A 25,366-nucleotide genomic window follows, 5' to 3' on the forward strand; every position below is an offset into this window, starting at 1 on the left:
TTGCTCTACTTATTAGCGAAGAATTTCAGTCACCAGGGGCGTGTAAAGAACAGAATAGAATCTAGGAAGTCCCAGCTCGAAGTGATCAATGAAGAAAAATATCACGGTGCTTTAGTAAGAGCGCGAGCTGAAAAGATGCTCTTCGACGAATCGCCTACCAAGCGAGCGCTTCGATTGGAAAAACGACAAGCTCTAAAGAAACAGATAGTTGAGGTTAAAAATTATAGAGGGATGTTGACTGAGCAGGCAAATATTGAGCACGCGTTTAAGGAATTTTACGAAACTCTATTTTCTGTTCATCCCATAGACATAAAAATATTTAAGGAAGAATTTTTTAATGCGATGCCTCGTTTGAGAGATGACGTAAGAGCCAACCGTGAAGCACCTATAACCATAAGCATGGTAAAGAAAGCTATTGATCACCTCAGGCCCCCAAAAAACACCAGGTACAGATAGTCTTGGAGAAGCTTTCTATCAGGTTTTTAGCACCAACTTTGTCCAGTGCTGTGTAATTTGTACGCCGAAGCATACGAGAATAATCTACTGCCGCCCTCCTTCCAACAATCACAAACTGTTCTTATACCAAAAACAAAAGATGTAGTAAAACTCAGGAGCATGGGAGCCTATCGTCCAATAAGCCTTTCAAAGATTCATTATAAAATACTAATACACATACACACACACACACACACACACACACACACACTAACGCTAAGGCACATGATTCATTTTTTTTTTCCGAAAGAGATCCGAGCTGTCGTTCAGACAGAAAACGTTTGTATGTTAAGTGTCTTGTCTTTTGAAGTTTTCTAAAATTTCCATGCATTAAAAAAAAAGTGGTGCTTGTGGTGTAGTGGTTATTAAATCCGCCTAACACGCGGAAGGTCCCAGGTTCGATCCCTGGCAGGCCCAAATTTTTTGCTTTTGCTTTCGAGGAATGTAGGACGGCTTAAATAAAGTTAACCGGCCTTGGATACCTGAAATGTTAAGCCCGCATGGTCGTGTTCCTTTACCACTTTCCTCTACCTCCTTATCATACTCCACTTCCCTATTGAGGTGGCGGGGGGATGGGTGGGTTACGATAACTGACCTTAACATTGTGCAACGCCACATAATATAGGTCGACCCACCCCCTGTTCCCAGGCGTACTTTGGTATTCACCGCCAAATGTTCTATTGAAATCTTGTACGGTCATAGCTTCTGCTCACACAAGGTGCCGGATGTTACTGACGACGAGGGCGCAGAGCCGCCTTCCACTTCCCTTAGTCCTTCGGACGTCCAATACAGAAATGTTAAGGGGTAAAGGCTTTCCGTCGAAGGTACACAATGCCGAGCACAAGTGTGGCTACATGTGCCACGCGGACTATTAATGCAGAACCGGTACGGAACTAGGTGAATGCGAGTGTGTGCATTGTGCAAAAGTGGTCTCTGAAGCCTACCAGCGGTGCTTGTGTAGTAGTGGTTATCACATCCGCCTAACACGCGGAAGGTCCCAGGTTCGATCCCTGGCAGGACCAAATTTTTTGCTTTTGCTTTCGAGGAATGTAGGACGGCTTAAATAAAGTTAACCGGCCTTGGATACCTGAAATGTTAAGCCCGCATGGTCGTGTTCCTTTACCACTTTCCTCTACCTCCTTATCATACTCCACTTCCCTATTGAGGTGGCGGGGGGATGGGTGGGTTACGATAACTGACCTTAACATTGTGCAACGCCACATAATATAGGTCGACCCACCCCCTGTTCCCAGGCGTACTTTGGTATTCACCGCCAAATGTTCTATTGAAATCTTGTACGGTCATAGCTTCTGCTCACACAAGGTGCCGGATGTTACTGACGGCGAGGGCGCATAGCCGCCTTCCACTTCCCTTAGTCCTTCGGACGTCCAATACAGAAATGTTAAGGGGTAAAGGCTTTCCGTCGAAGGTACACAATGCCGAGCACAAGTGTTGCTACATGTGCCACGCGGACTATTAATGCAGAACCAGTACGGAACTAGGTGAATGCGAGTGTGTGCATTGTGCAAAAGTGGTCTCTGAAGCCTACCAGCGGTGCTTGTGTAGTAGTGGTTATCACATCCGCCTAACACGCGGAAGGTCCCAGGTTCGATCCCTGGCAGGACCAAATTTTTTGCTTTTGCTTTCGAGGAATGTAGGACGGCTTAAATAAAGTTAACCGGCCTTGGATACCTGAAATGTTAAGCCCGCATGGTCGTGTTCCTTTACCACTTTCCTCTACCTCCTTATCATACTCCACTTCCCTATTGAGGTGGCGGGGGGATGGGTGGGTTACGATAACTGACTTTAACATTGTGCAACGCCACATAATATAGGTCGACCCACCCCCTGTTCCCAGGCGTACTTTGGTATTCACCGCCAAATGTTCTATTGAAATCTTGTACGGTCATAGCTTCTGCTCACACAAGGTGCCGGATGTTACTGACGGCGAGGGCGCATAGCCGCCTTCCACTTCCCTTAGTCCTTCGGACGTCCAATACAGAAATGTTAAGGGGTAAAGGCTTTCTGTCGAAGGTACACAATGCCGAGCACAAGTGTGGCTACATGTGCCACGCGGACTATTAATGCAGAACCGGAACGGAACTAGGTGAATGCGAGTGTGTGCATTGTGCAAAAGTGGTCTCTGAAGCCTACCAGCGGTGCTTGTGTAGTAGTGGTTATCACATCCGCCTAACACGCGGAAGGTCCCAGGTTCGATCCCTGGCAGGACCAAATTTTTTGCTTTTGCTTTCGAGGAATGTAGGACGGCTTAAATAAAGTTAACCGGCCTTGGATACCTGAAATGTTAAGCCCGCATGGTCGTGTTCCTTTACCACTTTCCTCTACCTCCTTATCATACTCCACTTCCCTATTGAGGTGGCGGGGGGATGGGTGGGTTACGATAACTGACTTTAACATTGTGCAACGCCACATAATATAGGTCGACCCACCCCCTGTTCCCAGGCGTACTTTGGTATTCACCGCCAAATGTTCTATTGAAATCTTGTACGGTCATAGCTTCTGCTCACACAAGGTGCCGGATGTTACTGACGACGAGGGCGAATAGCCGCCTTCCACTTCCCTTAGTCCTTCGGACGTCCAATACAGAAATGCTAAGGGGTAAAGGCTTTCCGTCGAAGGTACACAATGCCGAGCACAAGTGTGGCTACATGTGCCACGCGGACTATTGCAGAACCGGTACGGAACTAGGTGAATGCGAGTGTGTGCATTGTGCAAAAGTGGTCTCTGAAGCCTACCAGCGGTGCTTGTGTAGTAGTGGTTATCACATCCGCCTAACACGCGGAAGGTCCCAGGTTCGATCCCTGGCAGGACCAAATTTTTTGCTTTTGCTTTCGAGGAATGTAGGACGGCTTAAATAAAGTTAACCGGCCTTGGATACCTGAAATGTTAAGCCCGCATGGTCGTGTTCCTTTACCACTTTCCTCTACCTCCTTATCATACTCCACTTCCCTATTGAGGTGGCGTGGGGATGGGTGGGTTACGATAACTGACCTTAACATTGTGCAACGCCACATAATATATGTCGACCCACCCCCTGTTCCCAGGCGTACTTTGGTATTCACCGCCAAATGTTCTATTGAAATCTTGTACGGTCATAGCTTCTGCTCACACAAAGTGCCGGATGTTACTGACGGCGAGGGCGCATAGCCGCCTTCCACTTCCCTTAGTCCTTCGGACGTCCAATACAGAAATGTTAAGGGGTAAAGGCTTTCCGTCGAAGGTACACAATGCCGAGCACAAGTGTGGCTACATGTGCCACGCGGACTATTGCAGAACCGGTACGGAACTAGGTGAATGCGAGTGTGTGCATTGTGCAAAAGTGGTCTCTGAAGCCTACCAGCGGTGCTTGTGCAGTAGTGGTTATCACATCCGCCTAACACGCGGAAGGTCCCAGGTTCGATCCCTGGCAGGACCAAATTTTTTGCTTTTGCTTTCGAGGAATGTAGGACGGCTTAAATAAAGTTAACCGGCCTTGGATACCTGAAATGTTAAGCCCGCATGGTCGTGTTCCTTTACCACTTTCCTCTACCTCCTTATCATACTCCACTTCCCTATTGAGGTGGCGGGGGGATGGGTGGGTTACGATAACTGACCTTAACATTGTGCAACGCCACATAATATAGGTCGACCCACCCCCTGTTCCCAGGCGTACTTTGGTATTCACCGCCAAATGTTCTATTGAAATCTTGTACGGTCATAGCTTCTGCTCACACAAGGTGCCGGATGTTACTGACGACGAGGGCGCATAGCCGCCTTCCCCTTCCCTTAGTCCTTCGGACGTCCCATACAGAAATGTTAAGGGGTAAAGGCTTTCCGTCGAAGGTACACAATGCCGAGCACAAGTGTGGCTACATGTGCCACGCGGACTATTAATGCAGAACCGGTACGGAACTAGGTGAATGCGAGTGTGTGCATTGTGCAAAAGTGGTCTCTGAAGCCTACCAGCGGTGCTTGTGTAGTAGTGGTTATCACATCCGCCTAACACGCGGAAGGTCCCAGGTTCGATCCCTGGCAGGACCAAATTTTTTGCTTTTGCTTTCGAGGAATGTAGGACGGCTTAAATAAAGTAAACCGGCCTTGGATACCTGAAATGTTAAGCCCGCATGGTCGTGTTCCTTTACCACTTTCCTCTACCTCCTTATCATACTCCACTTCCCTATTGAGGTGGCGGGGGGATGGGTGGGTTACGATAACTGACCTTAGCATTGTGCAACACCACATAATATAGGTCGACCCACCCCCTGTTCCCAGGCGTACTTTCGTACTCACCGCCAAATGTTCTATTGAAATCTTGTACGGTCATAGCTTCTGCTCACACAAGGTGCCGGATGTTACTGACGGCGAGGGCGCATAGCCGCCTTCCACTTCCCTTAGTCCTTCGGACGTCCAATACAGAAATGTTAAGGGGTAAAGGCTTTCCGTCGAAGGTACACAATGCCGAGCACAAGTGTGGCTACATGTGCCACGCGGACTATTAATGCAGAACCGGTACGGAACTAGGTGAATGCGAGTGTGTGCATTGTGCAAAAGTGGTCTCTGAAGCCTACCAGCGGTGCTTGTGTAGTAGTGGTTATCACATCCGCCTAACACGCGGAAGGTCCCAGGTTCAATCCCTGGCTGGCCCAAATTTTTTGCTTTTGCTTTCGAGGAATGTACGACGGCTTAAATAAAGTTAACCGGCCTTGGATACCTGATATGTTAAGCCCGCATGGTCGTGTTCCTTTACCACTTTCCTCTACCTCCTTATCATACTCCACTTCCCTATTGAGGTGACGGGGGGATGGGTGGGTTACGATAACTGACCTTAACATTGTGCAACACCACATAATATAGGTCGACCCACCCCCTGTTCTCAGGCGTACTTTGGTACTCACCGCCAAATGTTCTATTGAAATCTTGTACGGTCATAGCTTCTGCTCACACAAGGTGCCGGATGTTACTGACGGCGAGGGCGCATAGCCGCCTTCCACTTCCCTTAGTCCTTCGGACGTCCAATACAGAAATGTTAAGGGGTAAAGGCTTTCCGTCGAAGGTACACAATGCCGAGCACAAGTGTGGCTACATGTGCCACGCGGACTATTAATGCAGAACCGGTACGGAACTAGGTGAATGCGAGTGTGTGCATTGTGCGAAAGTGGTCTCTGAAGCCTACCAGCGGTGCTTGTGTAGTAGTGGTTATCACATCCGCCTAACACGCGGAAGGTCCCAGGTTCAATCCCTGGCAGGCCCAAATTTTTTGCTTTTGCTTTCGAGGAATGTAGGACGGCTTAAATAAAGTTAACCGGCCTTGGATACCTGATATGTTAAGCCCGCATGGTCGTGTTCCTTTACCACTTTCCTCTACCTCCTTATCATACTCCACTTCCCTATTGAGGTGGCGGGGGGATGGGTGGGTTACGATAACTGACCTTAACATTGTGCAACACCACATAATATAGGTCGACCCACCCCCTGTTCCCAGGCGTACTTTGGTACTCACCGCCAAATGTTCTATTGAAATCTTGTACGGTCATAGCTTCTGCTCACACAAGGTGCCGGATGTTACTGACGGCGAGGGCGCATAGCCGCCTTCCACTTCTCTTAGTCCTTCGGACGTCCAATACAGAAATGTTAAGGGGTAAAGGCTTTCCGTCGAAGGTACACAATGCCGAGCACAAGTGTGGCTACATGTGCCACGCGGACTATTAATGCAGAACCGGTACGGAACTAGGTGAATGCGAGTGTGTGCATTGTGCAAAAGTGGTCTCTGAAGCCTACCAGCGGTGCTTGTGTAGTAGTGGTTATCACATCCGCCTAACACGTGGAAGGTCCCAGGTTCAATCCCTGGCAGGCCCAAATTTTTTGCTTTTGCTTTCGAGGAATGTACGACGGCTTAAATAAAGTTAACCGGCCTTGGATACCTGATATGTTAAGCCCGCATGGTCGTGTTCCTTTACCACTTTCCTCTACCTCCTTATCATACTCCACTTCCCTATTGAGGTGGCGGGGGGATGGGTGGGTTACGATAACTGACCTTAACATTGTGCAACACCACATAATATAGGTCGACCCACCCCTTTGGTACTCACCGCCAAATGTTCTATTGAAATCTTGTACGGTCATAGCTTCTGCTCACACAAGGTGCCGGATGTTACTGACGGCGAGGGCGCATAGCCGCCTTCCACTTCCCTTAGTCCTTCGGACGTCCAATACAGAAATGTTAAGGGGTAAAGGCTTTCCGTCGAAGGTACACAATGCCGAGCACAAGTGTGGCTACATGTGCCACGCGGACTATTAATGCAGAACCGGTACGGAACTAGGTGAATGCGAGTGTGTGCATTGTGCAAAAGTGGTCTCTGAAGTCTACCAGCGGTGCTTGTGTAGTAGTGGTTATCACATCCGCCTAACACGTGGAAGGTCCCAGGTTCAATCCCTGGCAGGCCCAAATTTTTTGCTTTTGCTTTCGAGGAATGTACGACGGCTTAAATAAAGTTAACCGGCCTTGGATACCTGATATGTTAAGCCCGCATGGTCGTGTTCCTTTACCACTTTCCTCTACCTCCTTATCATACTCCACTTCCCCATTGAGGTGGCGGGGGGATGGGTGGGTTACGATAACTGACCTTAACATTGTGCAACACCACATAATATAGGTCGACCCACCCCTTTGGTACTCACCGCCAAATGTTCTATTGAAATCTTGTACGGTCATAGCTTCTGCTCACACAAGGTGCCGGATGTTACTGACGGCGAGGGCGCATAGCCGCCTTCCACTTCCCTTAGTCCTTCGGACGTCCAATACAGAAATGTTAAGGGGTAAAGGCTTTCCGTCGAAGGTACACAATGCCGAGCACAAGTGTGGCTACATGTGCCACGCGGACTATTAATGCAGAACCGGTACGGAACTAGGTGAATGCGAGTGTGTGCATTGTGCAAAAGTGGTCTCTGAAGCCTACCAGCGGTGCTTGTGTAGTAGTGGTTATCACATCCGCCTAACACGTGGAAGGTCCCAGGTTCAATCCCTGGCAGGCCCAAATTTTTTGCTTTTGCTTTCGAGGAATGTACGACGGCTTAAATAAAGTTAACCGGCCTTGGATACCTGATATGTTAAGCCCGCATGGTCGTGTTCCTTTACCACTTTCCTCTACCTCCTTATCATACTCCACTTCCCTATTGAGGTGGCGGGGGGATGGGTGGGTTACGATAACTGACCTTAACATTGTGCAACACCACATAATATAGGTCGACCCACCCCTTTGGTACTCACCGCCAAATGTTCTATTGAAATCTTGTACGGTCATAGCTTCTGCTCACACAAGGTGCCGGATGTTACTGACGGCGAGGGCGCATAGCCGCCTTCCACTTCCCTTAGTCCTTCGGACGTCCAATACAGAAATGTTAAGGGGTAAAGGCTTTCCGTCGAAGGTACACAATGCCGAGCACAAGTGTGGCTACATGTGCCACGCGGACTATTAATGCAGAACCGGTACGGAACTAGGTGAATGCGAGTGTGTGCATTGTGCAAAAGTGGTCTCTGAAGCCTACCAGCGGTGCTTGTGTAGTAGTGGTTATCACATCCGCCTAACACGCGGAAGGTCCCAGGTTCATTTCCTGGCAAGCACACGGTTCATTTCTTTCAGCAATAGATCGGAGCTGTCATTCATCCAGAAAATGTTTATGGACATGCCGCAAAAACTTCGACATTACCACGGGTATTTTCAAAAATGTATTTTTGGCGCCCTTTACAACCCCGTTCCCTCAACAAATACTTCTGGTTCTGTGCCCTTGATTCTAAATTCCGAAACCGCGCTCCCAGCAGTGCTTGTACAATACCCTTTTTTGCGCACCGCGTGTCAAGTGCGCCTGGGTAGAGTTTTGCCCAAATTTTTGTTACTTCCTGTGTTCGTGACGGTGGCATGCATGGTTATCTACGTGAGGTTGTACTTGCTGCAAGATTTTTATTGTCACGGCTTTCTTTCAAGTATCTGGCTAGCATGCACAGAAAAAAGCTGTATAGAGACCTTCTTGACACGGCTTTGACAACTCCTTTGTTCACCTATACAGTACAGGGCCAGGACAAGAAGTATGTCAGCGTGCGGAAAAAAAGACTGCCCGCCATATATGAAGTCTTTTTTCTTTACATTACATGCGGGAGTGTTACCTGTTAAAACTTGGATGATATAAAAAGGTTTGTTTCTCCCCTGATGCCCTGACCACTTTGTAAAAACCAGAAACAGTAGAGCACGGATTCATAGACTGTTGCGACGGGGTGTTCTTGTGGAACGTTTCGCAGCGAACACTAAAAAAAAGATCTCCCGTTGTATAACCATGGAATCAGGTTCTGGGCCGTTGAAAACTACGGCGGCGTCCCGTAAGATTTTTGATTTTGCTCGCCCTGCATAGTATACGGAAGTATCGAATGGCAGTTCGCCTCAGTGACGTTGATGTGAGGGCGAGCACAGAGTTGTTCTGCCAAAGTGTACGGGACATCTCAGAAGTGTATAAAGCCCAAACGTTTTCCCCTGACTGGCCAAATATGTTGGAAAGTGTGGCATGGCTGCGGCCTTTTTAACAATCGCACACAAGCAAGTGACGTGCTGGTGTCTTTTCACAGTTTGTAATCTTTTTTTGTTCTTTTTTGGTATACTGAAGACAAGCAATAGACACAAAAAAGTGCTTGTGGTGTAGTGGTTGTAACAACCGCCTAACACGCGGAAGTTCCCAGGTTCGATTCCTGGCAGGCACACCATTCATTTTTTTCCGCAACTAATACGAGCTGTCATTCATCCAGAAAAAATTACGGACGTTCCACAGAAACTTCAAACTTACCACTGGTTTGTCCCAACAATGTATTTATGGCTCCCTTTACAATCCCCTTCCCTCGACACATACTTCCGTTTCAGCTGCCTTGACATTGAACATTTCAAGGAAGTCACTTCTAATGAAATACGATGCACCTGCTTAGGCTGTACGTTGTGATTGCTTTTTTTTTTAAATGCAGAGCGTTTCAGCGACTCACGATGTCACCCGCGTTGACGTGCATAGGCGGCCGTAGTCGTAGTCCGCACCCCTCCCCCTACACTATATAAAAAAAATACTATCCGGCGCCTGGTTTCGATCCCTCGACCCTGCGGGCGGAACGCAATGTACATGGTGCTCTACCCACTGCGCCACAAAGCCGACACAGAATGGGAGGCTACGAACGCGCCTTATATCATTGACTCATTCAAATTACTGCTGACGAGCGCTCTCTCGTCAGCAGTTGCCACAAGTGCAACAACATTAACGTAACGCAAACAACTTAACGTCGTGCGCCCCCGGAAATGCTCTGAATTTGATCGTGCCCCTCGCGAGGGGGATGTTTCACTGCGTCGCCATGCGAACAGTTTGCCATTATAGTTTCCGCCCGCTCCGGTCGGTGTCGCCACGGTTCAAACCACGGCAGGGCAGCTGCGCGGGCGTTCGTTGATTGGCGTGTGTTCCGGCGTGGTGGTTTGATTTGTGCTTGTTTCCTTCGAGGCGCTTGATGTGCCTTCGCTTATTTAAATTACGAACTAACATCTTTCTTACTCCGCCCATAGTAAATAAATACAACGGCTTAAAATACGCGGCTCCCGTAAATTCGAAGGCCTTTTTGTGTCCGATGTGTGGCGAGGCTTAACTCACATCACCTTCCTTACTTCTGAATTTCTCGAATTCCCCATTGTGGTACGGACAACTCTACGAAGCGGCAGATATCATACCACGGATGTTTCGAAAAATTGTTTACAAATAGGGACCTGCTGAATTAGGGGCAGTGTTTTTATTTTGGTAAAAGGGAAAAGAAAACGGGTGTGGGAGGAGCTTTGCGGGGAAATACAATCATGTAGGGTAACGCAAATGGAGTCATAAACTATAGCCAACCGAAAATCAATCTGAGTTGGTGAAACGTTAATTTTTACGAGGCGTGACTAAAAATTTATCAAACATATCAGAATATGGATAGAAAATACCAGATAATAAATTCAATGGCGCGTACACAAACGAGGAGGCATATGCGGTACTATTTGCAGTAGCAACTTTGATTTCATTGTATTTGCGCGGGGCCTCTATTGTCGGCAAGTACAAAGAAATAACCGGTTGACTAGAATAGCCAAAACTTCCAGTTCGCGATAGAACAATCAGTTGTCTGTAAAACAACGTATCAATAGCATGTCAGCTTCACGCTCTAGTTATGCATAAATAGTCATTTATTGCTATGGTGGTCGCAGAGTGACACGTAATAAAATAGAACAATGTTCGTCGTTTCAAAACAAACTGTATAGCCTTGTCATAAAGGCAAAACATGCCAGAGCACGTTGGTGCAACGTTCATGCAGAAGACCCTCTTAGAGCTGAATCCACATTACTTGGGCGGAGGTTGGCAGCATCTCCAGATACTCGGGACAGTTTTCTAGGTAGGTTAATCGGAAGCTGTGGACATTTCACCGCCACTCGTATAGATCAGACGCCCTTCCTGTAACGTTTTCTGTGCGTGTGCTAAAGCGTTTGCCTTTCATGCTGAAAAGTTTTCATTCCGTCGGCACTGACTTTTAGGGGGACAAGCCCACGTAAAAACCTCCAAAGGGGTCGTTCTCCCACTTCCTTTTTACGGAAGCCTAGGGTAAAACCCGGCTTTCTCGATCTTTCTGTTTATGCCAGGCGCCAGATTTTTCGCTGAATGTGCCATTTAAGGCTTTCCTCCTAAAATTACTTCAAGGGGGTCATAAGGACTCTTTCCGTTAAAATGTACGTTTCTGTTTGCGCCACCCTGTAGGTGAACTGACGCTGGCAATGTTCTTCCGGAGGCTCCCATAACTGTTTCAGCACAAAGTTCGGCTGAGCGGTCGGTAGCGGGGAGCTGTGTTCAGTTACGGCCGTTCACCTGTTTGATAGAGATCGGCACTTTAATTTCACATCCCAGTGCACTCAAGATACCGGAGTCAAGTTTCCCAGCGCAGAGAGGAATGTTGAAACTTGAATGCTGGAAGAACCAACCGGCCGATGTCGTTAGGAATCACCGCGCACGGAAATTAGCAAAGCTTAGGGTGCACCCTTCCTACGAAGCCCGTAGACGTCCTGGCCAAATTACTCTCTCCAGCAATCCATAGGTCATCAAGTTACCTATTCAATCATAGCTTCCACTTGCATTTTCGAAACAGACGACGTCCGACGTCATGTAATAAACATCCCATTGTCATCGTTCAAACTAGCACTCTTTGAATTCACCCGGGGACCAATTACTACGGGAGGCCCTCCAACGAACCCCTACGAGGTAATAAAACCAGCCTGGCTACTTAAAATATACAGGAATATTATTATAAATCTTTGTTAAAATTGTCCAGGACGTTGTTGTAACTACATTGTACTTAAATATTCTTGAATAAAGTAACACATGGTTGCAATGCTGACTGCTGATCTCTGTGTAACAATTTTACCATATGTTGAGGTTTTACGGCAGTATAGTCGCGCAATATTCATGAATATTAAAAAAATGAACAAAATGGCCATACAGCGCCATAATATTACCACATAACTGTTGAAGGATCCCCCTTCGAGCGTAAAGGGTTCGCGAGCCCGAACCTGCCCGACGAAGTAACGCCGATCCGCATGAGAACAAATCACCGGTTTATTCCGGGAAAACCAAAACAGGAAAAAACAAACAAGGCAGTTTGGGAGGCAACAAAAAGAGAGCACAGCAAGCAAGCGCCGAAAGCGCGTAAAGAAAACATTGCGGTGGTTGAAACCCTGCTTGTCCAGAAAGGTACAGCATGGTGCTGTACACTCACGACGACGTCTTCAGTCACTTGTGCCGACGTCGGGTGAACAGCGTCCGCCTCGGACGCTGGTTGCTCCTCGCGGTCCGGGCGTCATGGTCGTGGCTCGCCGCCGCCCGCGGCCGCAGCTGCTCTCGCGTGTCCCTCGGTGCGCACTGTCCAGCTGCTCCTGTGAGCGCCGCTTTTAAGCCACTCTGTTGGTTTTGCGCATGCTCCGGGTTCTGTTGCACTACACGTGTCCGTTGCGGCTCACTGTTCATCGCACACGCGCGCACGGGCACCATGACGCACTGACGCCACTATCAGTGTTCGTCCGGCACTCACTGCAGTGTAATCACCCTCCGCGGGCGCACGTAGGGGCTGCGTCCCTACACTGTAAAAATACATACTGACAGACAATCACCACTAGCTGGTACTACGTACAGCAAAAGCTGTTGGCGTACAGCTAAGGAGCAGCAATGACTCTCGAAAGTGAGCAAAAAGAAATTAAGAAAGCAGTTATATGATATTGTTTTAAAAAGTGCAGCAAAATGTGCACTGCCTTTATGTAGGTTGAGAATTTGCCGGAAAGAAGGTGTGTTTACATTTTGAAGCAAACGTGCCTAATTCGTGTGAAGAGAAAACTTATTGACCCGCCCAAACCTGCCCTGTTGAGCAAAACCGTTCCTGCCCTCACTGTGGGAGCCAGCGCGTATTCGCAACCACGATTCCATTTTGCGCACCGCTGTTGGTATCGTTGTTTCAGTTACGACGAAACCTTGTTCATGCATTGATGTTGCGTACTTGGGAGAGAAGTTTCTATTTTAAGGTTCAGAAGTTCCCTATTTCTGGCATGGCTTTTTAAAAATTGCATGCAAATTTTTCTGCACTCTCTTTTTGCAGCTGATAGATCTTCACGTGGATTCCTGATTGGTTTTGGCTGTTAGACTTTACGTAGCATTCCGTTTCCGTACGCGGACGTCATTCGAAGAGTCGGAGTTTCAGCGTGAACTAAATTACTGCGCATCACCGATCAGTAGCATCTGACTATGCATTTCCCGTTTCGCGCTGAAATGCGTGCTTGCTATGCATGCTACACCTCTAAGTTAAAACTGCCCGTATGAAAAAGAAAAACACATTGTTGGGTAAATCATATAATTTTAACGCATCGCCGGAACTTCTGGCGTCCTCTCTTGTTGGCAGCACGAGGTCTAAGGCGCACCCGAAATATGCTTTTAAATTGAGCAGGAATTCATGCGGACAAGCTTTAGCCTTCGGCCGCCCCCGATTCACACTGTACCAGCTCTTTCTAATGGGACATTTTTCTTCTATGCTCCCTCCTATTTTATGAACTGGATTGGAAGCGGTCTTGGATGCTTGTGGCATGCACGAAAACGAGTATTTGAACATCTAACGAAGTGTTAAGGGAACTTTTTAAAAGGAAACACCGTAATAATGATGCGGGGTGTGTTTTAGTGGCATTACTTTTCCTCTTACTCCATGACTCCTGCATCCATTAACGATTCCCTTTTTCCCTTTTCGCCAGATTACAGCCAAAAATTCCCCGAGAAAGGGGAAATTCTCCGCACAGGGCATCACGGTGTTCACATACGCACTAACAACAGTAAAAACGGAATTCCATAAGAATTCGTCACTCTTTTTGAATATACAAATTTCAGGCATCCTCACTGCATTATGGGTTATTTTCATTTAGCGGAGAAAAAATAATGCACTCCTAAGTCTAACGACGACGATAATTAAACGCGAAGCTTTGCTGTGATGGTTTCCTTGGTTGGCCAATGCCACCCAGCGATTATGTGCTGCTCTTGAGGTATGCACCGCTCTTCTATATCAACCGCAGCAACCCTTCGGTATGCACTCCTTGGGCTTAACGTTTGGGCTTCGGGTCTACGAAGTGAATTGTTACCTGCTGCTTGGCATAGAATGAATGAATTTTCGAGTGGGTGCTGGTTCAAGGAGTTATACATCAAAATGTTACGTGAGGCCTAACCTATTAAGCCTCAATATGCGACGTTAGGTCTAACGTCCAGCGGCTAACAGCCTTACAGCATGCAGAGCAACGTCACTCTCATCGAACGTAGAGCTGTGGGTAACGGCAGTCGACGTTCACCTCAGAACATGGCGTTATGCCTTTACACATCGCACTGTCGTACGCCTGCGTCGCCCCCTCCTTCTGCTGCTCATCAAACTTTAGTGGAGGTGATCTGACGGAGCTGTCGCGAAGCTTCGCAGGAAAGCGTTTTCATTTTTCTACACTTCACTCGTGATTATCATCGTCGTCAGAGAAAGTTGGCTATGCTGCAGTGCGTTTTCGTGCATGAAAATCATCAGTGGGAGGCTGTCAGCTTTGGTTAAAAGTTTTTTCTTGTAATTTGGGTTTATTGCCCAGATAATGGATAGCAGCAAAGCAGCACTGAGAGGTGGCAAGGCCAGCAACAGGATCGGTAGACCAGCCGACGGAATATCCCGCACGCTTCACTAGCTTAACGCCGATGACGATACCGTTCTGCTGGCTCATCCCCTTCCCTCGTACTCATCTGCACAATCAGAGTGGACAGTCCTCTTGAGTGGAAGTACACCAGTTCTGTCCAGATCACCAACACCAATTACGAGACCAGATGTGACTGTAGCGCTTACCGCATAGCTAGCCTGTTCTGGGATCAGATGTGGTCGGGATGACGCCTATTACAGTGCTCGCGCGTTGGCTTCACGCCCTTATATGTCCTTCGCACGGTTTTATTTAAAATGGCTGGTTCCAACCATATGTGAAAATTGTGTGTGATGGACATCGCCTGGACGCGCTGCAAACAAAATGTTTCTCTTTTGGCTGGGAAGAAGCAAATATTTTACATTTGCGTGGAATTTTTCAGCATGTAATCACTACAGCGTACAAATCCCAAAATGCGCCAATCTCTACGCCATGGTATAATTCGAATGTTGACTTCAAGGCATTCCTGCACTGGTAGTTACGCCGACACCTGTGAAGCTCAACAGAATCGACAGCTGCGAGAGTTGGTATCCGTCCATCCTAAACAGCGCTTAACAACACAACGACGAGGACGAGGGGACACAAGAAGGCGCTGACTCGAAACTAAATGTTTAATTGGTAGAAAACACACATATATACAATCATACACCACACGTGTCTCTAAACGTCATCACTACACAGCAGTGCGCCAACAATCTTATCGTAGCCCATCCCCCCTCATCACCACCTAAAAGAAACAGAACCTAAGGCATCGTCTTTCACAGGAAGGCAAATTCGTTATCGTACAGTGTCACAGAAGCATGGCTAATGCACTTCCCTTCACTTTTTCTTATGTGAAACGCTTCCACCAACTCTCTTGTTAACTCGTCATTGTGGCGCCAAAGAAAACACGCGACCTGATACACTGGGTTGCATTTTTCTTGACTGTTTTCCTCGTGTGCCTTCCAGTGCCGAGTGATGTGTGCAAATGCATTATTATTGAGTTGTTTTTTCAGAGTTGCTTTTTCAGCCCCGAAAAAACTTGAAAAAATATGTAAAATGGTGCAAAATAAGTTGTCAGCGCAGAAAGCTGGCAGCGGGTGCACTGTGAAACATGTGATACATTTTGTTTCCTGCTCGACGGGCATCGTATACGCCTTGCCGTTTTCATGTAGTAATGTGTACATTGTGTGCATCAATGTACGGCTCATGGAGCACCGTAGTTCACTCAAGAATAATTCATTCGCACATATCACTCGGCACTGTAAGCAGATGAGGAAAACAGTCAAGAAAAATTCAAACCCAGTGTATAAGGACACTTGCATTCTTTGGCGCCACAACGGCGAGCTGGCATGAGAGTTGGTGGAAGCGTTTCATTTAAAAAAAAAGTCAGAGGAAGTGCATTATCCATGCTTCTGTTACACTATACGATAAGGAATTTGCTTTCCTGTGAAAGACGATGCCTTAGGATTTTTTTTTTGGTGGGGGGGGGGAGATGGGGGAGTGGGCTACGATAAGATTGTTGGCGCACCGCTGTGGAGTGATGACCTTTAAAGACACGTGTGGTGTATGATTGTATATATGCTTGTTTTCTTCCGATTAATAATTTAGTTCATAGTGCCTTCTTGGGTCCCCTCTTCCTCGTCGTTGTGTTGTTAAGCAGTGTTTAGGATGAACCTGTAAACCTGTAAGACGTCAAGTGGGCTGTTTCCTTCACGTGACGCTGAACGAAGCATGTTGCTTCTTTTACGTTGACATGGCAAGTAACAGCGCTTGAAGATACTGGCCCCTAGTCTCTCGCTAGCAATGAACAGCACCACACTAAAATTAACACCACAGATGATTTGGTCATTCGCCGAAAAAGAAGCACAATATACGCTCCAGAAATAGCCCATTTGAGATGCCATTGCTTTTTTTCTACTGCAATGAAAGACGCATGCATATCTTGTCTTTTGCGAGCTCCCACTTCTGTGACTCACTGTAAAAAGTTACCAACATTCTCGCTATGGATGCGACGAAACTAATTTTCAATAAAAGCTTACTAATGCTTTTTCTCGCACCATAAAAACAAGATTTTTACGTGTCATCGCTGTTTAATATTTTTTAAGTATAAAATTTTAAATACCAGCAAGTCACCCTGCTCCTCATACAAAAAAATTATGCTTTCCATGTATGGAAGTCACGTTCTTGTGGCTTTCCATGTTTATCGTGTTAGCAAGGTATCTGTATTTTACTGTAGTAAGTTCACTAAGAAAAGATCCCGGAACATATCTGCCAGGAAAAAGTTTATTTCACGCCCACAGTTATAGTTACTGTGGTAATTTCCAGTGGTTCAAATGCAGCTCGCGACGGTTTTCTAAATGCTAAGTGGACGCAGTATGGTTTATCAGTAGAACTCTCGTCTACGGACAAACGCTCAGTTGCCTCCGTGTACTCGGCCTCCACCCAATCGTACGCCTTTTCCGAATCCACGTGCTATGCCGTAGCCTGGGCCGTACACCGGCGCACCCGCGATGAACAACCCGCCACCATTACGCACACCATAGCCGTGGTCAAACTGGGCGGTTGCCATGCAGCAGAGGGCGGCCAGAATCGCTAGGGCTACGAGAATGGTCTTTGCGCTGAGCGAAATCATGGTCGAAATAAATCTGCGTCCGGAAGGAAAAACACAAGATGAAGCAAGGAAGAACAGACGCCAACCACTTGTCATGAAGGCTTGCAAAATAATGGAAATGTTCAATGCAGAATTCGAGGAATCACCGCGCTGCAAACAGAGCGGGCTGACACCGCACTCATGAAAGCGAGCGTTTATTTGGCAGTTTCTTTGAGGATGTGTTCGTTGTCCCGAAACAAAAATAGCGCATTATGCTGAAAATACATCAAGCTTCTACCGAATGTTCAGCCCCAAAAGTAATACGTGTGGACTGTAATAAAAATAGAGGGACCCGATGACAACCACACGAAGTCTGTTAACATGAGCTTCTTCAGCTTCGTCAACGTAATTAAAATATCCAAGCAGCCGTTATTTACTGAACACTTTTTCTCTTGTCAACTATGTCCACTATTCTTCTTCTGTCCGAACGAAAATAAAATTGTGCTTTTTTAAGACTGCTAGACGGCCGTTGTGCACCTTGTTACGATATGTACACCGCTTTAGGTCAGCCAATTGAATTCCGGATGTCCTGCTTCCACCATGATCGTGCACACTTGTAGCTTTCTGTTACCATAGGTAGAAAAACTTTCGAGATTTTTTAGGCATCTGTCGAGCTTACAGATATATTATATTGTGGCTGTTCGGAAGAATTGATATTTTTTCAGCCACTTTTAGAGGGAGACAATAAAGCTGGATGATTTTTTGTTCTTTTAAACAAAATATCACACTGTTCAATGCTATGTCAGATCTTGTTCGACGACACACTATACGTTGTTAAAGTACAGATACATAAAACCTTCAAATTGCCGTTTTTGTTTCTCTCACATTTTTACGTCACAAAAGATGCCGGAACACGAACTCGAGAATGAACACCTATGAAGTCATCTCAGACGTTTTTAATCAAGGTAGGTGCTGCCTCCTAGTAGAAGTACCCGAAACTATTTGCACCCTTTCTCAGCGCGGGGCTGAGGACTGGTGACATCGTTTTTGCTGATATTCAGCCGGTCGCCTGATGCCTAGATGTTTAGAACATTTTAGTCACTGTACTGCTAACGTGAAAAACCAACTTGCGCTTTCTCCCGCTCGAGCATTACGAAAAACAACTATTAATTTCACGCGTGAGCGTCCACGACCTAACATTAAAGTTTCGCGTGGCAGATGTACACGTAAATACCTTGGCGCTAAATGGTGACACAGCAGCCATGACAATGATGTTAGCAGTGGAGCTGGCACGAGGAATTATATAAACGCAACTGAGCTGTCCTAAGTTGAGGTAAAAATAGCCGAAATAACTAAAAAACGATAACATAAACATTAAGAAAAAAATTCAACAAACAATGACGATAGAAACTAGTAAAAGAATGCTGACGCGAGGTATACGGGCTCGCACCTGTGATTTACTCTATTATTTTGCAGGGAAACTATCTGCCAGAAAAATTCTTGAGCTTATTGAAATTACTCTGATCACAAAAAGTGGTATAAATAACAGTGCATAAAGGCTTCAAGACATGTTGGAAGCATGTTTTTGTGCAGGTAATTGTTAACTAACAAGAATCCCGAGTGAATATTCCGAGGGACCCCGTTTGTAGGCTTGTTCGGTGGCTACGACCGCTTAAGAATGACGCAGGCAGTCAGAGATAATTGGCGCAGTTTTAGGGGCGAAGCCTCTTAGGGGCTCGGGCTGTGGGCGTCTCCTGTAGTCATCGTCGTTTCATGTAATCGCGGCGCTAAAACACCGGGACGCTCCTTTTCCAGCAGCTTGAGATAGAGCGTTTCATCTACGTGGGCAATAACGCTTACTGAAACAACACATCAGGACACTCGTTTACCAATGCCTCACGCTAAAACGGTTCGCGCTTCACAGACACCAGACCTTTACAGTAAAGCTTCATATCTCTACCCCCCAACGTTTTCATCTCCGTGGCCAAAAATGCCAAGGCGCCAAGAATACTTATACACTGCATGCTTCGCCCCTCCCCAGGTTTCAATTTAGTGAAGATGCCCGGTTTTTTCTTTTGAAAGCCACTTATCTTCTTTTTACAGTGCGAAACTACACGATAGACCCGTCCCTTTGGGTGTACATAAATTTGTGAATGCAATTAGCGTGTTTCGGTACCAGAATGCTCACAGCAGATATAACGGGCATCCCACGGACAAAGCCACTCATTTAACGTATTGAATGTAGACAGGAGAGAGAGAGAGAGAGAGAGAGAGAGAGAGAGAGAGAGAGAAAACGTTTATTGAAACAGCAGGGACGGGGTAGGGGAGAAAAAGAGTTAAGAGCTGTGGGCGGCCATCCTATCCCGGTAGGCCATGTGCCGCGGCTGCCATCTTCGCCCGTGAGACCAGGGCCGATAAATAATTTTTCACAATCGGATGCACCACCTGTGGATCAAATGGTCACACCAAAATAATGTCATGTCGTGTTCTAACCACGAAACAGCACTTGCATTGAACGGACCTTCTCGAGATTATTCTGGAATTGTGCGACTAGCAGCAAGAAATGATCCGTTAGAGCTACTGACCTATTAACCTGTGTATCAGGGTATGACAGGGGCCACGGGCTTTAGAGCCTGGTGATACTCCAACTATTGAAAACGGTATAACAATAATAATATTTTGCTAGCGATGTTTTATACTTATTTTCTGCTACCATAATGTGATTTAAGTGATCATGTGAGAACTTACAACGTTCCCAGTAAGAGACGCGCTGAAAATCATCGGTTTGAACATTTTTGCAAATGGCAAATAATACCCTGACGCCAGCTGTACATGCAAGATAATGAATTTTTTTTCTGTGTCAAGAAGGGTGTTTTCGTTTCTGCCTTGCTTCCATTGATAAAAGTTGGTGTGTCCTTAATTTTATGCACGTGAGTACGAGTAATAAATTTCTCTTTCTTCGACACAGTTTACGGAGTAAAGTCAGAAAGAGTGAAGCAAAATCACCGTCCTCGGATTAGGGGAGAAATACGGCAGTAACCCAGCAAATGTCTTACTTTGCAGGCCTACTGCTCTGCTTATGTATGTCGCTACTCAGACTCACACTTTCTGAAGCCTACACCCTGGCAGCCTCGTACAGTGGTATCTTGATGATGTGAAAGGGAGTACTCATTTGTCAGTTTAGATCAGGTGTTTTTTTTTTTATCATTCAAAGTGAATACGGTAGCAATTTCCAGTACCCAGCGAGGTATTTCTAACGTCTGCAGTTGCCCTTGTTTTGTTTTTCAGCATAACCGATGTTTTTCCTTTGCGGATTCTCGCGCGGCCATAATTGCAGTGGGTTGGGCGTCCAAGCTTCCGCATACGCCATGTGGTAAACTTCCTCGCTGGAACGCAGTTCGCGGTTGAATTCCATCTGCAGTGGAGAACCGACTATTCTGGCAACAACGACGTGTGTGTCTCAAAACAGCTGGTAAGATGTGTCATGCGGCGTGCTTCCTTTTTCTTGTTTCGACCTTCGTGCCTGGGACAGGGGATACACTTATCGTAAGGGGTAAGGCAGCGTTTGATTTTGCATTCACTTCACGCATAAGCGCAAAACCGAAAAATCCCGTCGGAAGCGAGGCCCACATTTTGCATGACGTGAATAAATTCTCATGCGAGAAGTTCAGCTCCAGGCAAGAGCCTTCGTGCAATGCACGTACACCATTGTAGGTTTAGGGCATAACTGCGTAGTCAATAAATCAGTAAGCCTACAATGTCCGATCTCTACCCTCTCTATAACGTTCTGTACATTCCTGCCGTAAAGACAGTTTCCCTGTCCTCGTTGTATTTTATGCGCCCTTCATGTCGGTTGCCTGTGCTTCATCCACCCGCACTGCGGACTACTAAAGAGAGAATAGTGTATTCTCCAAACAAATGAACCACAAGCAACCCATTAGGTTGTGCTATGCTGTAGGACCAGCATCCCAATTTTAGACACCTGGCTGGCGTGTAAACTGATTTAATGTTTCAGTGGTTTGGGAATCCCGAAGGTTCCAGTGAAGCAGAAATTAAAGTCTGAAAGCAAGTTGGGCCACATCGGTAGCTCGCGTATCGCGAATGCAAATATACCACTCACAGCAGCAGCTGGGACTTATAACTGCAGGAAGCAAGGTTGCCAGGTCCGACAATTTGTTGTCAAACTTGCGACTTTTCGAGACTCGTGGCGACGAAAATTCAGTGTGGCGACTTGGCCACTTTCTGGCTACATTAAACATTGGTGATTTTATTCCGGGGCCCTTGCGGCAGCCCACTTTCCAGAAAGGAGGCCCTATAGGATTTTTCATTGCATTTCAGTCGTTGAGACAAACTTAACAAACAGCACAGAACAAACTTTTAGGCAAATGACTGTTAGCTGGCAAAGTCTAGAATAGGTCTCAGCAGTTCATCCACTCAAACACACCACCGTATACCGCTACGTAACGGAAGAAATCGAAATTTGCCTTGCTCTTTGTAATATCCTGCACCTGACGTCGAATGAACAGTGTCCAATCCTTCAAGCAACGCCATCGGTTTAAAGTGTAATGCTTCAGTAGTTCACGGGGAGGTCATGGAGACTTGCGGCAAGCGTTTATGACGTTGCATAATAGCAATGGGAATGTAATGAGGCAGCGAAAGGGGTAAAATACGATGTGCAGCGAACGCCCATTCCAACACATTCTTATTCTTTAATGGTTAACCTGAACCTGAACATATTAACTTTTTTGTAGACAGTAGTCAACCGCTGTTGCTTTCTCACACCACCGCAAACGAATAAAATTTGTAATACGGTTTTCTATGTCTCAGAATTAATGCATCTTTTCCCCAAAGTTAATAAAAACATCAGGGCCCTTCCACTCTGTGGAGAAGGATGACCTGCGAAGCAGGACGCTGTCCACAGAGTGCACGAAAACAAAACACGTTTGTTTGTAATTTGCAATTGAGCATGCTTCCTAGCCAGTTAGATGAATGAAACAAGGAAGGAACCGAGGTTTATTCTAGCGGAAAAAAAGGTGTTTGTTTTGCTGCCGCATCATGGGCATCTTACTGTTTGTATAGCACACCAAGCCAGTCTGCTGGACCACTGGCAGGCAGGTTGCATTGGGCCGTCTGACGTCAACATTTAAACCTTCTTCCCGTACAACGGACATGTCATCAGTGCAGGCATAAAACCTATGGTTGCGGATGCACCCCCCCCCCCCACCCCTCTCCATTCAGAACATGTGCACGCATAAACCGGAAATCGGTTACGTGCGCGTGCTTAACAGTGAACGACACCGTCGAAAAAGTCGCTCTAAATGCCCTTTCAGCTGAACAAGTAAAATTGGCTGACGCGAGCGATCGAAGCGGGCAAGTCGCTGTTTATCCAGGAGGAATTCGCAGCTAGTCGACGAGCTTGAACCAGAGGCGGCAATGGCCGCGGCAACGGCTTTCCGTTCTTTCCGCGCCCATTCGCGCTTCTGTTCGGGTCGACGCTTCTTCAATTCATGCTCTCCCTTCAAGCGAGTGACATGTGTCCGTCCCATAGCGCATTAGAAATTGATGGCCTCGAGCTTTATTCAAGCTGTCCGTTTCCATCGACCGTCGTAGGCATCGCACTACCTGTGTAACACGCTAACCCAGACCCAAACAGCTAGATCACGGAGGACAGCTGACAGGCCGCATTGAGCCATAAGACTTTACCTTTAAATCTCCCACCGGCCGAACAGCCATGTCATTGGTAGCGGCACGAAACCCATCTGCGCGTGCACGCCCACCTCCTTCCATCCCTGACCCGTGCACTCGTAAATCGGCAGCCGGTGATGGGCGCGTACCTAGGCGCGGAAAATAGCAGTCAAAATGTCGCTTGGAATGGCTTTCAAGCTGAAGAATTACGATCTCACGCTGCCGTTCCAAACAGGCAAGTTTCTTTTCAACCGGAAGGAATTCGCAGCGACCCGGCGAGGTGTAACTTTATGCGGTAATGCATGGCTGCGGCTACATGGTCGGTGGCACCGGTGGCTATGCCGGCGGCTTTCGGCCGTGTTTCGCCCATTCGTGCTTCTGTTCACTTTCCGCAATCACCTGATAACGGCGCTACCGCCGTTGTGAGTCGATTGCGCATTTTGGGAAAGCGGCATCAGTTGTTGCGAGGAGAGAAACAGTTGTGAAAGAGGGGTCGGACGTGGCGAGGAGGAGCCTCGCAGCGGAGCCCAGTAAAGCGGCTTCACCGGAACGAAAATGGGGGGGGGGGGGGCGGGAATTAGACATAAACTTTAGCGCAGTAAACGTACTTACGGACATCGCCTTGCTGAAGATGGCGCCTTTCCTAGCCCCTTTTAAAACATTCACTTGATTGATTGTAGGGTTTAACGCGCCGACGCAACGCAGGCGATGAGGCGCGCCGTAGTGGAGGGCTCCGGATTAATTTTGACCACCTGGGGATCTTTATCGTGCGCCGAAATCTCGTACACACGGGCGTTTTTGCTTTTCGCTTCCATCAGAAAAGCGGCCGCCGCGGCCGGGAATCGAACCCGCGACCTCGTGCTCAGCAGCGTAACGCCTTAGCCACTGAGCCACCGCGGCGGGTAAAACATTCACTTTAAGGCGAAGACTTTTTTGGCTACCTTCGTCAATTTCCCGGCAACGTTTCCTTCTGAGAACCTGACAACTCTGCTAGGAAGTATCAGAGGCATGGAACCAGGTATCAATAACTCCCTTAACTTCCTCGCTACGATTTGCGACATCAAAAATTTGCAATGGTAAAACGCGCGATGGGTGCAGCTTGCGTAAGCGTTTTGTAAGAGCGTTTTTAACTAACGTCATCTTACTTCAAGTACTGAAGGGGAATTATGTAGGTTTAAAAAAGTCTATGCGGAAAGTTTCGCTCATACTTGGAATTTCACAAGGCACAAATCTCAGCTTGCAAACACTATAACCCGCTCTAACCATCCTATTCCCAGTCACAACACTGATATACTCCACGACTACCGCCAGAGCTGCCGCTATCCCCCCCCCCCCCCCCCTCATCTCTTTCTACACACTTGCGATGCCTGACTATGTCGCAGACTCCAGACGCAAACGTATTTCAACACTGATATATAACCTCCATAACTTACAAACCTGCCATACTCCCAATACGACGCACAGTCTTCCTCAAAGTTTCGTGGGCTAAGCCGGAAACGCGCAGGCTGCGAAAAATTTGATGCACAAGCTTACGTCCCGAGCGAGGCTGAAATTTTTATGCAGGAAAGCTAGAGAAAATACCTTTCTTTCTTACTGCCTTAATATATGTTTGTCACATTTAAAGGTAGAGCTGATTATTTGAATTCTTTGTAGTCGAGAAGGGTTAGGATTTGCACACAAAATTTTCACAATGGGTGTGCCATCTCGTATAGGCCTGCGCCGACCACCCTTCCCCTACCCCGACCATTGGGAGTGCGGGCTGACCAGCCCTGAGCTCCAGACTCAGGAACGACTGATCTCTCGAGCTAGAGCCGCAGCGGTCCTTCGCGGCTTTCTGAACTAAGAACCGGCCACCCACCTTCATTTTAGCTCAGTTTTATTGGATCAAATAAATTTTTCTACAACAACAACAGCACAGGCGGAAGGCTTTGTTTCAGTTTGGATTCGGCAGAAATGTTTGAACTGCATGTTGCTCAAAGGGAGAGGGTGTCGACCTACTTACCCCTAGCACATATACACGAACCAACTATTAGTGGAATCAGAGATTGGTAGAGTAGCTGGTTTGAAACGAGACAACGGTCGGCCCTTATGTGTGCGTAAGTTTGCTAGAACTGCTCGCAGGCTGCGGTGCCTCACGGGAAAGCTTCGCCTTCGGTAGCATACGAGGTTGCGGCTTGACGACCCACTTTGCCTGTGTGCCGCCATTCCAAGATGGCGTCAAAGCCATTTGTTAATGGTTGCCAGCGTACGAAGTGAAAGTGAAAGCAAATAGAACAGACTTTCAGGAAGATGGCGCCCATCAAACAAAATTGAGAATAGGGGCTAGGACCGT

General features: G+C 47.1%; 1 non-coding gene across 1 annotated transcript; it reads left to right on the top strand.

Annotated features, from left to right (window-relative positions):
* Positions 1-838: 838 nt before the first annotated feature.
* Positions 839-912, top strand: Trnav-aac (transfer RNA valine (anticodon AAC)). The gene has a single exon. It is a non-coding gene; the product is annotated as a tRNA-Val (tRNA).
* Positions 913-25,366: the final 24,454 nt, after the last annotated feature.

Source organism: Haemaphysalis longicornis, unplaced genomic scaffold, assembly GCF_048455015.1.
Source record: "Haemaphysalis longicornis isolate Haplotype H1 unplaced genomic scaffold, Haemaphysalis longicornis Haplotype H1 scaffold_3, whole genome shotgun sequence".
NCBI classification, from domain to species: domain Eukaryota; kingdom Metazoa; phylum Arthropoda; class Arachnida; order Ixodida; family Ixodidae; genus Haemaphysalis; species Haemaphysalis longicornis.